Here is a 20,987-nt window from a genome sequence, read left to right as displayed (position 1 = left end):
CTGCCTCAGCCTCCTGAGTAGCTGGGACTACAGGTGCGTGCCACCACACCCAGCTAATTTTTTTATTTTTAGTAGAGACAGGGTTTCGCCATATTGGCCAAGCTGGTCTCGAACTCCTGACCTCAGACGATCCACTCGCCTTGGCCTCCCAAAGTGCTGGGATTACAGGCATGAGCCACTGTGCCTGGCCTATTTTGAATTTCTTTGATGGCTAGTGATGCTGAATGTTTTTCCACATTATTTGTACACAGCCTTTTAGGGTGGTGGATTCTGACCCCGCTGCACATGCCTGGGCTCCAACATAGAAGAATAAAATAAAAACCTGTGGGCATAGGGTCTGTGGATCAATACTTTTCTAAAAGCATCCTTGTGTGATTCTAATGTGCATCCGAGGTTGAAAACTATATTTAGGAAAGAAAATGGAAGGAATTAATTGAAACTCTACCTTTATTTTTGTTTTCATTTCCCTGATCCCAGTCCTGACTTTCACAGGCAATGGTTATTTTTTACGTTTTCTCTACCACTTTTCCAGAGGAACAATTCCCTTGCTTTTTTCAAATCAAAGTATAGACAACCTGGTTTTACTTAAACACAAGCTAAAAGTTGTTCCTAAATTTTAGAACATAAATATTGTGTCACCTCCTAACATTAATAGTTAACAAAGCCAAAAATAAGCATAGAAAATCTACATGTTCTTCAGGCAAGGTAGCCAACAGGACTTCAGACCGAACCAATAGTAGCAACAAATAGCCAGCAATGACAAGGGAATCTCTAAGTTCTCACCAGCTGTACTGCATCAACATGCTTTCCAAACCGTGTGTAACATTACGGAGAGTATCCTAAATATCAAATAATAGGAGACTAATTAGGTAAAGTATAATACAGTCACTTAATAGGACATAATACAGCTGTAAAGGATGATGGCTGTGAATATTAGATAACAATGTGGGAAAATGCTTATACTGTAATAAGTGAAAAGAGCATATGATAAACATTTTGATGCAGACAATGTTTAAACAAAAGATGCTTATAAAAGGAATTAGAAGGAAATACAATATCATAGTACTGGTCATACTGGGAGTTGGGGATTTCCCCAAACTTTCTGTAATTAATTCTTTTAAATAATAAATTGGTCTGGCATGGTGGCTCACACCTGTAATCCCAGCACTTTCAGAGGCCAAGGCAGGAGGATCACTTGAACCCAGGAGTTCAAAACCAGCCTAGGGAACGAAGTGAGATCTCGTCTCTACCAAAAAAAAATTTTTTAAGGAATAAATTAATTTTTTAAATTACCCAAATGGCAGAATAAGAGAGCAGCTGTCTGGCATGAGAAGTTAGAGACTTGGGTTTTAATATTCCAGTATAGGATAGGTGAAAGAAATTCCAGAAGTGTAACACCCAATGGGTTCTACTTGTCCACTGCCTAGACAGAGCTGATTTATCAAGACAGGGGAATTGCAAGACAGAAAAAGATTAATTCATGCAGAGTCAGCTGTATGGGAGACGAGAGTTTTATTACTCAAATCAGTCTCCCCAAAAATTTGATGATAGGGGTTTTTAAGGAAAATTTGGTGGGTAGGGGGTTAGAAAGTGGGGAGTGTTGATTGATCAGGTCGAAGACTAAATCACAGAAAGTTGAAGCTGTCCTCTTGCACTGAGTCAGTTCCTGGGTGGGGGCCACAAGACCACATGAGCCAGTTTATCCATCTAGGTGTCATCAGCTGGTGCACCTCAACACAGGGTCTGCAAAATATCTCACGCACTGATCTCAGGTTTACAACAGTGACTCCTAAACCATAATTTCTAATCTTGTGGCTCATTTGTTAGTCCTGCAAAGGCAGTCTAGTCCCCAGGCAAGAAGGGGGTTTGTTTTGAGAAAGGGCTGTTATCAAGTTTGTTTTGAAGTTAAACTATAAACTAAGTTTCTCCCAAAGTTAGTTGGGCCTACACCTAGGAACGAACAAGAACAGCTTGGAGGTTAGAAGTAAGATGGAGTTAGTTAGGTCAGATCTCTTTCACTATTATAATTTCTTCAGTCATAATTTTTGCAAAAACAGTTTCAGAAGTACATGTTGTATTATAAACGATGTCAAAACATCAGAGCAACTGTGAACAGCTGGGAAGCCCAGAGGATGACAGGTATACCGCTGGATCTTACATCTCTGAAGCTATAGACTGGAGGATGTTGAAAACCAGTGATATCTTTTTTTTTTTTTTTTTTTTTTTTTTTGAGATGGAGTTTTGCTCTTGTTGCCCAGGCTGGAGTGCAGTGGTGCCATCTCAGCTCACCGCAACCTCCGCCTCCCAGGTTCAAGCAATTCTTCTGCCTCAGCCTCCCGAGTAGCTGGGATTACAGGCATGTGCCACCACGCCCAGCTAATTTTGTATTTTTAATAGAGACGGGGTTTCTCCATGTTGGTCAGGCTGGTCTGGAACTCCCGACCTCAGGTGATCCACCTGCTTCGGCCTCCCAAAGTGCTGGGATTACAAGCGTGAGCCATCATGCCTGGCTGAAAACCAGTGATATCTTTTACCAAATGTTCCTAGCAGAAAGGAGAATGAGAACAGTTATGAAGTGTACCTTTTTGTAAAGAATACCTCCTTATAAAGAACCTAAGTCACAGCTGTGGTAATTGTGAACAACACAGTCTGCAAAAGTACATGCCTATATTATGTAGTGGGTGCTGATGGTGGCTCAATGGATCAAAAGCCTAGGCTCCCTCTATCTTGTTTTTGCTTCACCATCTTTAACATGTTTCCCTTATCCACATAGTTCAAAATAATTCACTACCATATCCACATATCAGGCAGTAAGAAAGAAAGACGGGAAGGCAAGGGCATTCCATTTTCCTTTAAGGCACACTACTTCCATTCATATTCTGTTGGCCAGAACTTACTTACATGGCCTCATTTAACTGCAATAACTCATCCTATGCTGAGTAGTATTCTGTTGGCCAGAACTTACATGGCCTCATATAACTGCAAGGAAAGCCAGAAAATGTAGTTCCTATGCTGAGTAAACCAGTGCCCAGCAAAAAAAAATCGGGGTATATAATGTAGAAGAAGGAGAAGTTGGATTGGGTACAACCCCAGCAGTCAATCACTCCGGCATGCACTGACAAGCAAGCTATATCTAGCTTTGTATACATGCCTCTGGTCCACAGGAAGCCAAACTGTTCAGTTTGGTATCTGGCTAAATTAATCTCTTCAGGGAAAAACATGCAAAATGATTCTTTTATGTACACTTAACAAATAGGAGAAAGAGGAGTACTATTTTGGAAAATGGAGGAGTCCTGCAAAAACGCATTTAAGGGTAAGACATAACTTAGCAGGGGCCAAGGGAAAACTTCTCCTTTACCCTCTGAAGGTTCACTGAAAAATCAACTGACAAAAGGCAGATAAATAGGAGAAATAGTATGCAAATCTATTAATGTGTGTGGGAGAACCACAGAAAGATTACCCCAGTCTCCAATGAGGTATAGAAGCTTATACACCATCTTGAGATTACAGAAAGAATGGGGGCTTAGATCATGGCAAAACAGGTTAAGGGAAGGGGAGAAGAGGAGGCCTCCCTAGCAAAGGTGGTCTTGTTATATAGATGAAACCTCACAGGTATTATAGCAGCCCTCAGAGAGAATAGATAGTCAATATCGCTTTCACGCCTTTAAAGGTTTCAGACTCTCAGTGAATCTTTCCTAGATCTGACAAGGGAAGGAAGGCCCTCAGAGAAAGCCTGGCTGAATGTATTCTCTATAGATGCAAATCCCCGCCCCCCATCCACCCGCTCCCATGAAAGACAACTTTTCAACTGTTCTTGTATTTCCAGCCATTCTGAATAGGTATCCTGAAATATATCAAGGAAATATACTTTGGAGTGAAATATTTTCATTTCCTTCAACTTACAAGGATATAGGACTCCCTTGGAGTAGTTCTTCCATACCAGTTTAACTAAAATTAGCATCTAGATAAGTCTGCTTTGTTCTTCCAATCCCTTCTGGTTGTACAAAATGAAGTATATCTCATCAGGAGAAATCAGGGATATCTGTTTGCCTACTTTTGTTAGTATTATAGCAGTAGGGTATGATGGGAAGATCATAGGCTCTGGGGTCAGATTCTTCTCTTTAGAATAACTTCTTTTAAATAACTTCTCAGGAGCTAAATGATAAAAACCTATGAACACAAAGAAGGAAACAACAGATGCTGAGGTCTACCTGAGGAGTAGGGGAAGAGAGAGAGGAGTAGAAAAGAACTATTGGGTAATGTGCTCAATATCCGGGTGATGAAATAATATGTGCAATAAACTCCTGTGGCACGTTTTGACCTGTGTAATAAACCTTCACATGTGCCCCCAAACCTAAAATGAAATGTAAAAAAACAAGCTTTTATAAAACTAGAAAATACCAGTAACCTTGAACTATACAATATTTGAGGAAGAGCTGCCTGCAGGGAAGTTCAAACAAGAGTGTGGGGAAATACCTACAGACCTCGCTGGCTCAAGATCTCAAATAAATCAGGCAGAGAACAGTTACTCAAAGTATGTGGGACAATATGAGGGGCAAAAAAAAAAAAAAAGTAACTTGTCTGTCAGGAATCTCCAAGACTCCCCTCAGGTTTGATGACTCCCTAGAATGAAGTGCAAAACTCAGAAAAACAGCTATGGTTATGGTTTATTACAGTGAAAGGATACAGATTAAAATCAGCTAAGGAAAAAGGCACACAGCTCACAGATCTCAAGAAAAGACTTACTTATGTTACCCATCTATTACAAAGGATATTACAAATGATACAGATGAACAGCCAGGTGGAAGAGATGAACAGAGCACATCATCCCTTCCCATGAAGGGGCCTGGAGTTTCTATACCCTCTCTGGGTGCACCACCCTCCAGGAACCTGTGTTCAGCTATTTGGAAGTCCCCCAAACCCAGTCCTTTCGGGCTTTTTTGAAAGTTTCATGAGGTAGCCATTGTCAACCTAAAGGGAAGAAGCTGAGGCAAAATTAATGTAAGTAGAGAATTTATTTGATCCAGGCTTAGGGATTACAACCCAGAGCATAGATTCAAGTTGCCCTGAATATACAATCTGATTAGCAGAAGTTACAAGTGGATTTTTAAACAAAATTTTTATTTTTAATTTTTATAGGTACATAGTAGGTGTGTGTATTTATGCAGTACATGAGATGTTTTGATACAGGCATGCAATGAGTAATAATCACATCGTGCAGAATGGGGTACTCATCCCCTCAAGCATTTGCATTACAAAAAATATGATTATACTTTTTTGGTTTTTCTCTTTTCTTTTCTTTTTTCTTTTTTTTTTTTCAGGGTCTTGCTTTGTTGCCCAGGCTGGGAGTGCAGTGGCGCAATCTCAGCTCACTGCAGCCTTGACCTCCTGGGCTCAAGTGATCCTTCCACTTCAGCCTCCACAGTAGCTGGGACTGCAGGCATGTGCCACCACACCTGGCTAATTTTGTTTATTTTATTTAATTTATTTATTTATTTATTTATTTTTGAGATGGACTCTCGCTCTGTGGCCTAGGCTGGAGTGCAGTGGTGTGATCTCTGCTCACTGCAAGCTCTGCCTCCCGGGTTCACGCCATTCTCCTGCCTCAGCCTCCAGAGTAGCTAGGACTACAGGCACCTGCCACCACGCAGGCTAATTTTTTGTATTTTTAATAGAGACGGGGTTTCACTGTGTTAGCCAGGATGGTCGCGATCTCCTGATCTTGTGATCCGCCCGCCTCGGCCTCCCAAAGTGCTGGGATTGCAGGCTTGAGCCACCGTGCCCGGCCTAATTTTGTTTATGTTTGTAGAGTCAAGGTCTTACTATGTTGCCCAGGCTGGTCTCAAACCTGTGTACTCAAGCGATTCTCCTGCCTCAGCCTCCCAAAGTGCTGGGATTACAGGTGTGAGCCACTGCAACTGGTCTGTTTCTTTAGTTATTTTTAAATGTACAATCTAAAAAAATGTACAATTATTGGCTATAGTCTTATTCATTCTTTATTTTTTATAGTTGAAGAACTTTTTTTTATAGTCATACCCATTAACCATCCCCACCTCCCCCAATTCCCCCACTACTCTTCCCAGCCTCTGGTAACCATCTTGTACTCTCTCCATGAGTTGAATTGTTTTGATTTTTAGATCCCACAAATAAATGAGAACATGTGATGTTTGTCTTTCTGTGCATGGCTTATTTCACTTAGCATAATGACCTCCAGTTCCATCCATGTATTGCAAATGACAGGATCTCATTCTTTTTTATGGCTGAATAGTATTCCATTGTGTATAAGTACCGTATTTTCTTTATCCAATCATCTGTTGGTGGACATTTAGGTTGCTTGCCAATATTGGCTATTGTGAACAGTGCTGCAGCAAACATGGGAGTGCAGATATCTCTTCGATATACTGATTTCCTTTCTTTTGGATATATACTCAGCAGCGGGATTGCTCAAATATATGATAGCTCAATTTTTAGGTTTTATTGTTTTTGGTTTTTGAAACAGTCTTGCACCATCTTTCTCACTGCAACCTCTGCCTCCCAGGTTCAAGCAATTCTTCTGCTTCAGCCTCCTGAGTAGCTGGGATTACAGGCGTACTTATGCACCACCGCACCTGGCTTTTTTTTTTCTTTGTATTTTTAGGAGAGATGGGGTTTCGCCATGTTAGCCAGGCTGGTCTTGAACTCCTGAAGTGATCTGCCCGCCTTGGCCTCCCAAAGTGCTAGGATTACAGGCATGGGCCACTACGATGCCCAGCCTCAATTTTTAGTTCTTTGAGGGACCCCCAAGATGTTCTCCATAGTGGTTGTACTAATTTACATTCCCATTAATAGTGTACGAAGGTTCCCTTTTCTCCACATCCTCATCAGCATTTGTCATTGCCTGTCTTTTGCATAAAAGCCATTTTAACTGGGGTGCGATGACCTCTCATTGTAGTTTTGATTTGCATTTCTCTGATAATCAATGATGTTGAGCACCTTTTCATATACCTGTTTGCCATTTGTATGTTTTCTTTTCAGAAATGTCTATTCAAATATTTTGACCATTTTAAAATCAGATTATTGGATTTTTTCCTACATAGTTGTTTGAGTTCCTTATATATTCTGGTTATTAAACCCTTGTCAGATGGGTATTTTGCAAATATTTTCCCTATTCCATGGGTTGTCACTTCACTGTGTTGATTGTTTCCTTTGCTGTGCAGAAGATTTTTTTTAACTTGATGTGATTCCATTTGTCCATTTTTGCTTTGGTTGCCTGCACTTGTGGGGTATTACTCAAGAAATTTTCTCACAGACCAATATCCTGGAGAATTTCCCCAGTGTTTTCTTATAGTACTCTTAAACTTTGAGGTCTTAGATTTAAGTCCTTAATCCATTTTGATTTGATTTTTGTATACAGTGAGAGATAGGGATCTAGTTTTATTCTTCTGCATATGGACGTCCAGTTTTCCCAGCACCATTTATTGAAGAGACTATCTTTTCCCTGGTGTATGTTCTTGGCACCTTTGTCAAAAATGAGTTCACTGTAGGTGTGTGGATTTGTTTCTGGGTTCTCTATTCTGTTCTATTGGTCTATGTGTCTATTTTTATGCCAGTACTATACCATTTTGGTTATCATAGCTCTGTGTATAATTTGAAGGCATGGAATGTGATTTCTCCAGTTTTGTTCTTTATGCTTAGGATATCTTTGGCTATTCTGGGTCCTTTGTGGTTTCATATAAATTTTAGGATAGTTTTTTCTATTTCTGTGAAGAATGTCATTGGTATTTTGGTAGGGATTGCATTGAATCTGTAGATTGCTTTTGGTAATATGGACATTTTAACAATATTGATTCTTCCAATCCAAGAACATGGAATATCTTTCTATTCTTTGGTGTCCTTCAATTTCTTTCATTAGTGTTTTATAGTTTTCAGTATAGAGATCTTTCACTTTGTTGGTTAAGCTAATTCCTAGGTATTTTATTTTATGTCTGGCTATTATAAATGGAATCGCTTTTTAATTTCTTTTTCAGATTGTTCCCTGTTGGCATATAAAAATGCTACTGATTTTTGTATATTGATTTTCTATTCTGCAACTTTACTGAATTTGTTTATGAGTTCTAGTACTTCTATAGTGGAGTCTTTAGGTTTTTCCAAATATAAAATTATATCATCTGCAAACAAGAATAATTTGACTTCTTATAAATTTGTTTCTTATAAAATTGTTTCTTCTGTCCCCAGTTTCTTGAGAGTTTTTATCATGAAAGGATGTTGAATTTTATCAAATGCTTTTCCAGCATCAGTTGAAATAATCATATGGTTTTTGTCCTGTTGATATGATGTATCACATCATTTGTCATTCTGTTGATATAATGTATCACATTGATTGATTTGTGTATGTTGAACCATCCTTGCATCCCAGGGATAAATCCCACATGGTCATGATGATCTTTTTAATGTATTATCGAATTCCATTTGCTAGGTTTTTCATTTGTTTGTTTTGAGACAGGGTCTCACCCTGTCACCCAGACTGGAGTGCAGTGGTGTGATCTTGGCTTACTGCAAACTCCACCTTCCAGGCCCAAGCAATCCTCCCACCTCAGCCTCCTGAGTAGCTGAGACCACAAGCATACCCCATGATGCCCAACTAATTTTTAATTTTTTGTAGAGATGGAGTCTTGCTATGTTATCCAAGCTGGGCTTGAACTCCTGAGGTCAAGCTGTCCTCCTGCCTCAGCTTTCCAAAGTGTTGGGATTGCAGACATGAGTCCACTGCATACAGCTGGTTTGCTATTATTTTGTTAAGGATTTTTGTGTCAATATTTATCAGTGATAGTGGCCTGCAGTTTTCTTTTTTTATGTGTCTTTGTCTGGTTTTGGTATTAGGATAACACTGGCCTTGTAGAATGAGTTTGGAAAGATTTCCTTCTCCTCTATTTTTCAAAATAGTTTGAGTAGGATTGGTATTATTTCTTTAAGTGTTTGGTAGAATTCAGCAGTGAAGCCATTGGGTTCTGGCCTTTTCTTTACTGGGGGACTTTTTTTTATGGCTTTGATTTCCTTATTTGTTATTGGTCTGTTCAGGTTTTAGATTTTTTTCATGGTTCAATCTTTGTTATGTTGTATGTGTTTAGGAGTTTGTTCATTTCTTCTAGGTTTTCCAATTTACTGAATTTAGTTGCTCATAATAGCCACTAACGATACTTTGAATTTCTGTGGTATTAGTTGTAGTATCTCATTTTTTGTCCCTGATTTTATTTATTTGGATCTTCTCTTTTTCTTAGCCTGCTAAAGGTTTGTTGATTTTAACTTTTCAAAAAAAAAACTTTTTGTTTCATTGATCTTTTGTATTGTTTTCTTCATTTCGATTTCATTTATCTCTGCTCTGATCTTTATGATTTCTTTTCTTCTACTAATTTGGGATTTCATTTGCTCTTGTTTCTCTAGTTCTTTAAGATGCATCATTAGATTGTTTATTTGCAGTTTTTTTTTTTTTTTTTTTTATGTAGGCACTTAACAGCTATAAACTTACTGCTTTTGCTGTATCCCATAGGTTTTGGTATGTTGTGTTTCCATTATCATTCGTTTCAATAAATTTTTCAATTTCCTTCTTAATTTTTTCATTGGCCCACTGGTCATTCAGGAGCATATTGTTTAATTTCCATGTATTTGTATAGTTTCCAAAATTCCTCTTGTTATTTATTTCTAGTTTTATTCCAATATGGTCAGAGAAGATGCTTGATATTATTTCAGTTTTTTTAATGTTTTAATACTTGTTTTGTGACCTGATGGTTTATCTTTGAGAATTATACATATACTGAGGAGAAGAAGGTGTATTCTACAGCCATTGGATGAAATGTTCTGTAAATATCTATTAGGTCCATTTGGTCTATAATGCAGATTATATCCAATGTTTCTTTGTTGATTTTCTGTCTGGAAAATCTGTCCAATGCTGAAAGTGAGGTGTTGAAGTCTCCCTCTCTTACTGTATTGGGATCTGTCTCTCTCATTAGCTCTAATAATACTCCCTTTATGTATCTGGGTGCTCCAGTGTTGGGCGTATATATGTATTTACAATTGTTATATCCTCTTGCTAAATTGACCCCTTTATTATTATATAATGACCTTTTTGTCTTTTCTTATAGTTTTTGTTTCAAAATCTATTTTGTCTGATATAAGTATAGCTACTTCTGCTCTTTTTTGGTTTCCATTGTCATGGGATATCCTTTTGCATCCCTTTGTTTCCAGTCTATTTGTATCTTTATAGGTAACATGTCCTTTTTGTAGGAAATGGATCATTGGGTCTTGCTTTTTAATCCATTCAGCCAGTCTATGTCTTTTGATTGGAAGGTTTAGTCCATTTACATTCAATATTATGATTGATAAGTAAGGACTTAATACTCCTGATGTTTTCTTATTTGTTTTCTGGTTGTTTGTAGTCTTCTCTTCCTTCTTCCTTTCCTTCCTGTCTTTCTTTTAGTGAAGGTGATTTTCTCTGTGATATGATTTAGTTTCCTTTTTATTTTTTGTATATATGTTGTATTTTTTTTGGTTTGAGGTTACCATAAGGCTTGCAAATACTATCTGATATGAGTTCACTGTGTCCGCAGCCAAATCTCAACTTGAACTTTATCTCCCAGAATTCCCACATGTTGTGGGAGGGACCCAGGGGGAGGTAATTGAATCATGGGGGCCAGTCTTTTACTGTGCTATTCTTGTGATAGTGAATAAGACTCATGAGATCTGATGGGTTTATCAGGGGTTGCCGGTTTTGCTTCTTCCCCATTTTCTCTTGCCACTGCCATGTAAGAAGTCCCTTTCACTCCCATCATGATTCTGAGGCCTCCCCAGCCATGTGGAGCTGTAAGTCCAATTAAACCTCTTTTTATTCCCAGTTTCAGGTATATCTTTATCAGCAGTGTGAAAACGAACTAATACAGTAAATTGGTACCAGTAGATTGGGGCATTGCTGAAAAAATACCCAAAAATTTGGAAGCGACTTTGGAAGTGGGTAACAGGCAGAGGTTGGAATAGTTTGGAGGGCTCAGAAGAAGACAGGAAAATGTGGGAAAATTTGGAACCTCCTAGAGACTTGTTGAATGGCTTTGACAAAAAATGCTGATAGTGATATGAACAATAAGGTCCAGGCTGAGATGGTCTCAGATGGAGATGAGGAACTTGTTGGGAACTGGAGCAAGGGTGATTCTTGTTATGTTTTGGCAAAGAGACTAGCGCCATTTTGCCCCTGCCCTAGAGATTTGTGGAACTTTGAACTCGAGAGAGATGATTTAGGGTATCTGGTGGAAGAAACTTCTAAACAGCAAAGCATTCAAAACGTGACTTGGGTGCTGTTAAAAGCATTTCATTTTAAAAGGAAAACAGAGCATAAAAATTCAGAAAATTTGCAGACTGATGATGCAATAGAAAAGAAAACCCCATTTTTGAGAAATTTAAGTTGGCTGCAGAAATTTGCATAAGTAGCAAGAAGCCTAATGTTAATCCCCAAGACCGTGGGAAAATGTCTCCAGGCCATGTCAGAGACCTTCACAGCAGACCCTTCCATCACAGACACAGAGGCCCAGGAGGAAAAAGTGGTTTTGTGGGCCGGTCCCAGGGTCCCCATACTGTGTGCAGCCTAGGGACTTGGTGCCCTGTGTCCCAGCCACTCCAGCCATGGCTGAAAGGGGCCAACTTAGCACTTGGGCTGTGGCTTCAGAGGGTAGAAGCTTCAAGCTTTGACAGCTTCCATGTGGTGTTGAGTTTGTGGGTGCACAGAAGTCAAGAATTCAGGTTTAGGAACCTCCACCTAGATTTCAGAAAATGTATGAAATGCCTGGATGCCCAGGCAAAAGTTTGCTGTAGGGATAGGAACTTCTGCTAGGTCGGTGTGGAAGGGAAATATGGGGTTGGAGCCTCCACACAAAGTCCCTACTAGGGCACTGCCTAGTGGAGCTGTGAGAAGAGGGCCACCATCCTCCAGAACCCAGAATGGTAGATCCACTGGCAGTTTGCACCATGCACCTGGAAAAGCCACAGACACTCAATGCCAGCCCATGAAAACAGCCAGGAGGGAGGCTATACCCTGCAAAGCCACAGGGATGGAACTGCACAAGACCATGGAAACCCACCTTTTGCATCAGTGTGACCTGGATGTGAGACCTGGAGTCACAGGAGATCATTTTGGAGCTTTAAAATTGACTGCCTCACTGGATTTCAGACTTGCCTGGGCCCTGTAACCCCTTTGTTTTAGCTAATTTCTCCCATTTGGAATGCTGTAGTTACCCAATACCTGTACCCCCATTGTATCTAGAAAGTAACTAGCTTGCTTTTGATTTTACAGGCTCATAGGCAAAAGGGACTTGCCTTGTTTCCGATGACACTTTGAACTGTGGACTTTTGGGTTAATGCTGAAATGAATGAAGACTTTTGGGGACTGTTGGCAAAGCATGATTGGTTTTGAAATGTGAGGACATGAGATTTGGAGGGGCCGGGGCAGAATGATATGGTTTGGCTTTGTCCCCACCCAAATCTTATCTTGAATTTTGTCTCCCAAAATTCCCACATGTTGTGCAAGGGACCCAGGGGGAGGTAATTGAATCATGGGGGCCAGTCTTTCCTGTGCTATTCTCGTGATAGTGACTAAGTCTCATGAGATCTGATGGGTTTATCAGGGGTTGCTGCTTTTGCCTCTTCCCCATTTTCTCTTGCCACTGCCGTGTAAGAAGTGCTTTTCACCTCCCACCATGATTCTGAGGCCTCCCCAGCCATGTGGAACTGTAAGTCCAATTAAACCTCTTTTTGTTCCCAGTTTTGGATATGTATTTATCAGCAGCTTGAAAGCAAACTAATACACTATCTTATAGCTAATTATTTTAACGTGATTACAACTTAATATGGTTTGCACAAACAAAGAAGGAAAAAGAAAACTAATACTCTATACCCTAACTTCATCCCTCCGCTTTTAAACTTTTACTTGTTTCTGTTTATATCCTATTGTACTATGTCTTGAAAATTGTTGTAGTCATTATTTTTTATTGGTTTATTGTTCAGTCTTTCTACTTAAGAGTAGTTTACACGCCACAGTTACAGTGTTATATTTTGTGGTTTTCTATGTATTTACTATTACCAGTGAGTCTTATACCTTCAGAAGATTTCTTATTAGTCATTAACGTCCTTTGCTTTCTGATTGAAGTACTCCCTTTAGCTTTTCTTGTAGGACAGAACCAGTGTTGATGAAATCCCTCAGCTTTGTTTGTCTGGGAAAGTATTTATTTCCCCTTCATGCTTGAAGGATATTTTCACTGGATATACTATTCTAGGGTAACAGTTTTTTCCTTCAGCACTTTAAATATGTCATGCCGCTCTCTCGTGGCCTGTAAGGTTTCCACTGAAAAGTCTGCTGCCAGACATATTGGAGTTCTACTATATGTAATTTGTTTCTTTTCTCTTGCTGCTTTTAGTATCTTTTATTTTTGACCTTTGGAAGCTTGATTATTAAATGTCTTGAGGTAATCTTTGGGTTAAATCTTCTTGTTGTTCTATAACCTTCTTGTACTTGGATATTGATATCTTTCTCTAGGTTTGGGAAGTTCTCTGCTATTATCCCCTTGAATAAACTTCCTACTCCTATTTCTTTTTCTTTTTCTTTTCTTTTTTTTTTGAGACGGAGTCTCACTCTGTCACCCAGGCTGGAGTGCAGTGGCACGATCTCGGCTCACTGCAACCTCTGCCTCCTGGGTTCAAGCAATTCTTCTGCCTCAGCCTCCCAAGTGTGTGCCACCACACCCAGCTAATTTTTGTATTTTTAGTAGACATGGGGTTTCACCATATTGGCCCGGCTGGTCTTGAACTCCTGACCTCGTGATCCGTCGGCCTCAGCCTCCCAAAGTGCTGGGATTACGGGCGTGAGCCGCTGCATGGGCCCCTGTGTCTTTTCCTACCCGCTCTTTAAGGCCAATAACTCTTAGATATGTCCCCCTATTTTTTTTTTTTTTTTTTTTGAGATCAAGTCTGGCTCTGTTGCCCATGCTGGAGTGCAGTGCCGCAATCTCAGCTAACTGCAACCTCTAGCTCCCGGGTTCAAGCGATTCTCCTGCCTCAGCCTCCCAAGTAGCTGGGATTACAGGCATGTACCACTACACCCAGCTAATTTTTGTATTTTTAGTAGAGATGGGGTTTCACCATGTTGGCCAGGCTGGTTGTGAATGCCTGACCTCAGGTGATCTGCCCACTTTGGCCTCCGAAAGTGTTGGGATTACAGGCGTGAGCCACTGTTCCTGGCTAGATTTGCCCTTTTGAGGCTATTTTCCAAATCCTGTAGGTGTGCTTCATTCTTTTTTATTCCTTTTGTCTTTCGTCTCCTCTGCCTTTGTATTTATTTTTCTTTTTCTTTTTTTCTTTTTTTTTTTCAGATGGAGTCTCGCTCTGTTGCCCAGGTTGGAGTGCAATGGCGTGAACTCAGCTCACTGCAACCTCTGCCTCCCAGGTTCAAGCAATTCTCCTACCTCAACCTCCTGAGTAGCTGGAATTATAGGTGCGTGCCACCACACCTAGCTATTTTTGTATTTTTAGTAGAGACAGGGTTTTGCCATGTTGGCCAGGCTGTTCTCGAACTCCTGACCTCAGGTGACCTGCCTGCCTTGGCCTCCCCAAGTACTGGGATTACAGGCGTGAGCCACCACACCTGGCCCTGTGTATTTTCAAATAGTCTATCTTCAAGTTTACTAATTCTTCTGCTTGATCAATTCTGCTATTAAATGACTCTAATGCATTCTGCAGTATGCCTATTGCATTTTTCAGCTCCAGAATTTCCTCTTGATTCTTTTTAATTATTTCAATCTCTGTTAAATTTATCTGATAAAATTCTGAATTCATTCTCTGTATTATCTTTAATTTCTTTGAGTTTCTTCAAAACAGCTATTTTGAATTTTCTGTCTGAAAGGTCACATATCTGTTTCTCCAGGATGGGTCCCTGGTGCCTTGTTTAGTTCATTTGGTGAGATCATGTTTTCCTGGAAGGTCTTGGTACTTATAGATGTTCATCTGTGTCTGGGCATTGAAGAGTTAGATACTTATTATAGTCTTTGCAGTCTGGGCTTATTTGTACCCATCCTTCTTGGGAAGACCTTCCAGATATTCAAAAGTACTTGGGTGTTGTCATCTAAGCTCTACCTGCTTTAGGAGACTCCCCAAGCCCAGTAATGCTATGGTTCTTGCAGATTGGTAGAGGTACTGCCTTAATGGTCTTGGAAAAGATCTGGATGAATTCCCTGGATTACTAGGCAGAGACTCTTGTTCTCTTCCCTCTTGTTCTCTTCCCTTACTTTCTCCTAGACAAATGGAGTCTCTCTCTATGTTCTGAGCCACTTGGAACTGGGGGTGGCATGACACAAGTACCCTTATGGCCACCACTAGGACTGTGTTGGGTCATACCTGAAGCCAGCACAGCACTGGGTCTCTCCCAAGTCCTGCTGTAACCACTCCCTGGCTACCAGCTATGACCACTCAAGTCCCTGGGCTCTGCAATCAGCAGATGCAAAGCCAGCAAGGCCTATGTCCTTCCTTTCAGGGCAGCAAGCTCCCCCATGCCCCAGGCAGGTCCAGTGGTGCCATCTGGGAGCCAGGGACTAGAATAAAAAAACCTGAGAAGTCCACCTGGTGTTCTGTTGTATTGTGGCTAGCCTGGTACTCAAACCCGAAAATGCAGTCCTTTCCACTCTTTCTTCCCGTTTCCAAAGGTAGAGGACCCTCACCTCATAGCCACTACCATCACAGGCCCATGGAGAGTACTGCCAGACTACCGCCAATGTTCCCTTAAGGCCCAGTGTCTCCTAAATCAGCTTGTGGTGAATGCTGCCTGGCTTGGTACTCACCCTCAGGATAATGGGCTCCCTTCTGGCCCAGGGCATGTCCAAAAATGCTGTTTAAGAGCCAAGTCCTAGAATCATAGACCCCAGGAGCCTTCCTGGTGCTCTACCCTACTGTGGCAAAGCTGATACCTATGCTGTAAGACTAAGTCCCTTTTATTTTTCCCTCCAGTTTTCTCAAGCAGGAGTTTCACCCTGTAGCCACCACAGCTGGGAATGTGCTGTCACCTGAATCCAGCAAGTCTCAGAGTCTCACCCAAGGCCCTTAATATAGTATCTGAGTATCACTGCTGGTTACTCAGGGCCCAAGGGCTCTTCAGTTAGCAGATGATGAATCTTGCTGGGACTGGGTCATTCCCTTCAAGGGAGCGGGTTTCCTTATGGCTTAGGGTATGTCCAGGAGCTAGGGCCTGGAAAGGGGGCCTCATTACTCTGACCAGTGCCCTATCCTGCTGTGGTTGAGGTGGGCATGGTGGTACACACTTGTAATCCCAGCTACTCAGGAGGCTGAGGCAGGAGAATTGCTTGAACCTGGGAGGTGGAGGTTGCAGTGAGCCAAGATCATGTCACTGTACTCTAACCTGGGCAACAGAGTGAGACTCTACCTTAAAATAAGTAAATAAGGCCGGGGGTGGTAGCTCACGACTGTAATCCCAGAACTTTGGGAGGCTGAGGCGGGCGGATCACCTGAGGTCAGGAGTTCGAGACCAACCTCAACATGGAGAAACCCTGTCTCTACTAAAAATACAAAATTAGCCGGGCGTGATGGTGCATGCCTGTAATCCCAGCTACTTGGGAGGCTGAGGCAGGAGAATTGCTTGAACCTGGGAGGCGGAGGTTGCGGTGAGCCGAGATCGTGCCATTGTACTCTAGCCTGGGCAACAAGAGCAAAACTCCATCTCAAAAAAAAAAAAAAGTAAATAAATAACATAAGCTATATATTGATTGGCAATACAGTGTTCTGTTTTTTTCAGAGACAGCCTTGCTCTGTTGCTCAGGCTGGAATGCAGTACACGATCTCAGCTCACTGCAACATTTGCCTCCCAGGTTCAAGCAATTCTGGTGCTTCAGTCTCCTGAGTAGCTGGGATTACGGATGTGCGTCACTACGCCCGGCTAATTTTTGTATTTTTAGTAGAGATGTGGTTTCGCCGTGTTGGCCAAGCTGGTCTTGAACTCCGGCCTCAAGTGATCTGCCCGCCTCTGCCTCCCAAAGTGCTGGGATTACAGGTGTAAGCCAACACGCCTGGCCAGCTATACATTATTCTTTGTATCACAAATTTCAAGAACAGAAAATAATGAGTGAGGGAGCTAGTCAGAAACAAAATGATTTTAAAACAGTCACCCCCAAGCAAATTCAGTTATAAAAAGTCTGAATGAGGGCAGGTAATGACTGAAGTTCTATACTCTTGTCTCTGGGCCTGATGAATTTTGCATGCTTCACATAGCTCAGACTGCTCTGAGCTATTTTTCTTTTCTCAGTATGATTGATTAAATCCTTGGCCATTGGTGGTTCAACTCAACCTTCATCCTCTCCCCTCCCTGAATGATAAGGGTATGCACCTGGAAGCCCCAACTCTCTAATCATACCTTAGAATCCTGAAGCTCTCTAAGGGCCTCCAGACACCAGTCATTTCATTAACATACAAAAGACACTTATTACTCCAGAGAAGATTCCAAGGACTTAAGAGGTTTTTTTGTTTTTGTTTTTTTCCACCAGGAAACCAGGAGGGAGACCAAATCTATCTTTGTCAATGTCACAGCCTCCCAGGCCAGTCTCCGTGTCTCATATCTGTAATCTTAGCACTTTGGGAAGCTGAAGTGGGAGAAACATTTGAGGCTAGGAGTTCGAGACCAGCCTGGGCAACATAGCGAGACCTTGCGTCTACTAAAAATTGTTTTAAAAGTTAACTGAGCATAGTTGTATTAATACTTCTCATGCTGCTAATGAAGACATACCCAAGACTGGGCAATTTATAAAGGAAAGACATTTAATTGACTCACAGTTCAGCATGGCTGAGAAGGCCACAGGAAACTTACAATCATGGCACAAGGAGAAGCAAACACGTCCTTCACATGGTGGCAGCAAGGAGAGGTGCTGAGTAAAAGGGGAAAAACCCCTTATAAAACCATCAGATCTCATGAGAACTCACTCACTGTCAATAGAACAGTATGGAGGCAACCGCCCCCATGATTCAATTACCTCCCACCAGGTATCACCTCCCGTCCATGATACATGGGGATTATGGGAACTACAAGATAAGATTTCGGTGAGGAGATAGCCAAACCGTATCAATAGTGATGCACACCTCTAGTCCCAGCTACTCAGGAGGCTGAGGTGGGAGGATCACTTGAGCTGGGGAGATCAAGGCTGCACAGCAAGACTGTCTCAAAAAAAAAAAAAAAAAAAAAAAAAAAACATTACAGCCTTCCAGGGCAAAGGGACATTTGGCAATGTCTGGAGACCATTTTAGTTGTTACAACTGTAGGAGGTGCTACTGGCATCTGGTGGGTGGGGGCCAATGATGCTACTAAGCATTCTACAGTGCACATTATAGCCTTCCACAGCAAATATTTATCAGGCCTAAAATGTGAACAATGCAGAGGTTTGTTTAGAGTTATTTGGTGTAATCACATCTAGTAGGTTCAAAGTGAAGCTTCTCCTTAACTTTAAAGAACAACATTCTTTTTGTTTGTATCACACTCATGCTCCATGAGGTTTGGCTAGCGGTAGTATGGATGCTTTAATCTATTTTCTTGTTTACTCTGATTAGATATTATAGTAGCTTGAAATGGTAACTTAGACTTTTGTTTCTTTGGTTTTTTAAACAGCTTTATTGAGATATAATTCAAATATTATACAATTCACTCGTTTAAAGTGTATAGTTCAATGGCTTTTGTCCATGTTTTGATTGTTACCACAATCAACATTAGAACATTTTATCAACCTAAAAGAAACCCCATGCTCTTTAACTATCACTCTATCCCCAATTCCCTTCCCACCACCAGACTAGGCAACCACTAATCTACTTTCTTTCTCTCTAAATTTGCCTATTACTGACATTTCATATAAATGGAGTCTGTTGTGCCTGGCTTGTTTTACTTAGAATAATGCTTTCAAGGTTCATGTTGTAGCATGTATCAGTACTTCCTTTCTTTTTATGACATTGTATGGATATACCGTATTTGGTTTTTTTGTTTGTTTGTTTTTTGAGATGAAGTCTCCCTCTGTTGCCCAGGCTGGAGTGCAGGGGCGCAATCTTGGCTCACTGCAACCTCTGCCTCCTGGGTTCAAGTGATTCTTCTGCCTCAGCCTCCTGAATACAGGCGCCCGCCACCACACCCAGCTAATTTCTGTATTTTTAGTAGAGACGGGGTTTCATCATGTTGGCCAGGCTGGTCTTGAACTCCTGACCTCAAGTGATCCACCTGCCTTGGCCTCCCAAAGTGCTGGGATTACAGGTGTGAGCCACCGTGCCTGGCTAGATATACCCTATTTGTTTATCCACTCATCAGTTGATGGCAATCTGGGTTGTTTCCACCTTTTGGCTGTTATGGATAATGCTGCTATGAACATTTGTGTATAAGTTTTTGTGTGGACATATGTTTTCATTTATCTTGAATATATAGACCTAGGTAGAATTGTTGGGTCAAATGGCAACTGTAGGCCAGATGTGGTGGCTGGCGCCTGTAATCCCAGCACTTTGGGAGGCCAAGGCGGGCAGATCACAAGGTCAGGAGATTGAGACCATCCTGACTAACACGGTGAAACCCCGTCTCTACTAAAAATACAAAAAATTAGCCAGGCGTGGTGGTGGGTGCCTGTAGTCCCAGCTACTCGGGAGGCTGAGGCAGGGGAATGGCATGAACCTGGGATGCAGTGCTTGCAGTGAGCCAAGATCGCACCACTGCACTCCAGCCTGGGCAACAGAGTGAGACTCCATCTCAAAAAAAAAAAAAAAATGGCAACTCTATGTTTAACCACTTGAGGAACTGCCAGGCTGTTTTCCAAAGAGACTATACTATTTTACATTCCTGCCTGCAGTGTATAAGGGTTCCAATTTCTTTGCATCCTTGTCAGCACTTGTTATTATCTGTCATTTTATTCTAGCCATCCTAGTGCGTGTGAAGCAGTATCTCATTGTGCTTTTGATCTTCATTTCCTTAATGGCTAGTAATGTTAAGCATCTTTTCATGTGCTTATTGGCCATAACTTAGATGTATCTAAGAATCAGAGTCTTGAAAGTGACCTATATGGAACTGGCTTTTAGAAGTCCAGATTCGCTGGGTGGCTTATGCCTGTAATCCCAGCACTTTGGGAGGCTGAGGCAGGAGGATAGCTTGAGGCAGAGTTTAAGACCTGCCTGGGCAACATGTGAGACACCCATCTCTACAAAAAATTTAAAAAATTAACCAGGTGTGGTGGTGTGCACTACTTGGGATGCTGGGGTGGGAGGATTGCTTGAGCTCAGGAGGTCGAGGATGTAGTGAGCCGTGATTGTACCACTGCACTCCAGCCTGGGTGACAGAGTGAGACCCTGTCTCAAAAGAAGAAGAAGAAGAAGAGGTCCAGACTCAATGCAAGGACTGAGAACAGGCCAAGCCATCTGGAAATTAGATAAGATTGAAGGGAGTATATCACTGTCCAAGATACAGCCAAGAACGAGGAAATTTTAAGTTAATGACTGAATTAGTGGAACAGGAGTCAGAATTTAGATGTCAGGGATAAAAAAATCAGTTATACCACAATAAAAAAATCAAGGAGTTTCCTAAATTAAACTCAGATGCTAAAGTTATACCACAACCATCAGTACAAGACCAAGGTAGTCCAAGTGCGGTAGCTCACGCCTGTAATCCCAGCATCTTGGGAGGCTGAGGCAGGCGGATCACAAGGTCAGGAGTTCGAGACCAGCCTGGCCAATATGGTGAAACCTTGTCTCTACTAAAAATACAAAAATTAGCAGGGCATGGTGGCGGGCACCTGTAGTCCCAGCTACTCGGGAGGCTGAAGCAGGAGAATCGCTTGAACCCAGGAGGTGGAGGTTGCAGTGAGCTGAGATCCTGCCATTGCACTCCAGCCTGGGTGACAGAGCAAGACTCCATCTCAAAAAAAAAAAAAAAAAAAAAAAAGACCAAGATAAGCCAAATA

At 41.4% G+C, this 20,987-nt stretch overlaps 1 protein-coding gene across 7 annotated transcripts in view; it reads left to right on the top strand.

Annotated features, from left to right (window-relative positions):
- Positions 1–20,987, top strand: part of CCDC30 (coiled-coil domain containing 30) — a 173,329-nt gene that overhangs the window by 135,140 nt on the left and 17,202 nt on the right. The gene's annotated exons all lie outside the window — the stretch shown is intronic.

The sequence above is a fragment of the Pan troglodytes genome, chromosome 1 (genome assembly GCF_028858775.2).
Source record: "Pan troglodytes isolate AG18354 chromosome 1, NHGRI_mPanTro3-v2.0_pri, whole genome shotgun sequence".
NCBI lineage: Eukaryota > Metazoa > Chordata > Mammalia > Primates > Hominidae > Pan > Pan troglodytes.
The sequence above is the reverse complement of the archived record's forward strand: the minus strand, read 5'-3'. Positions and strand labels throughout refer to the sequence as shown.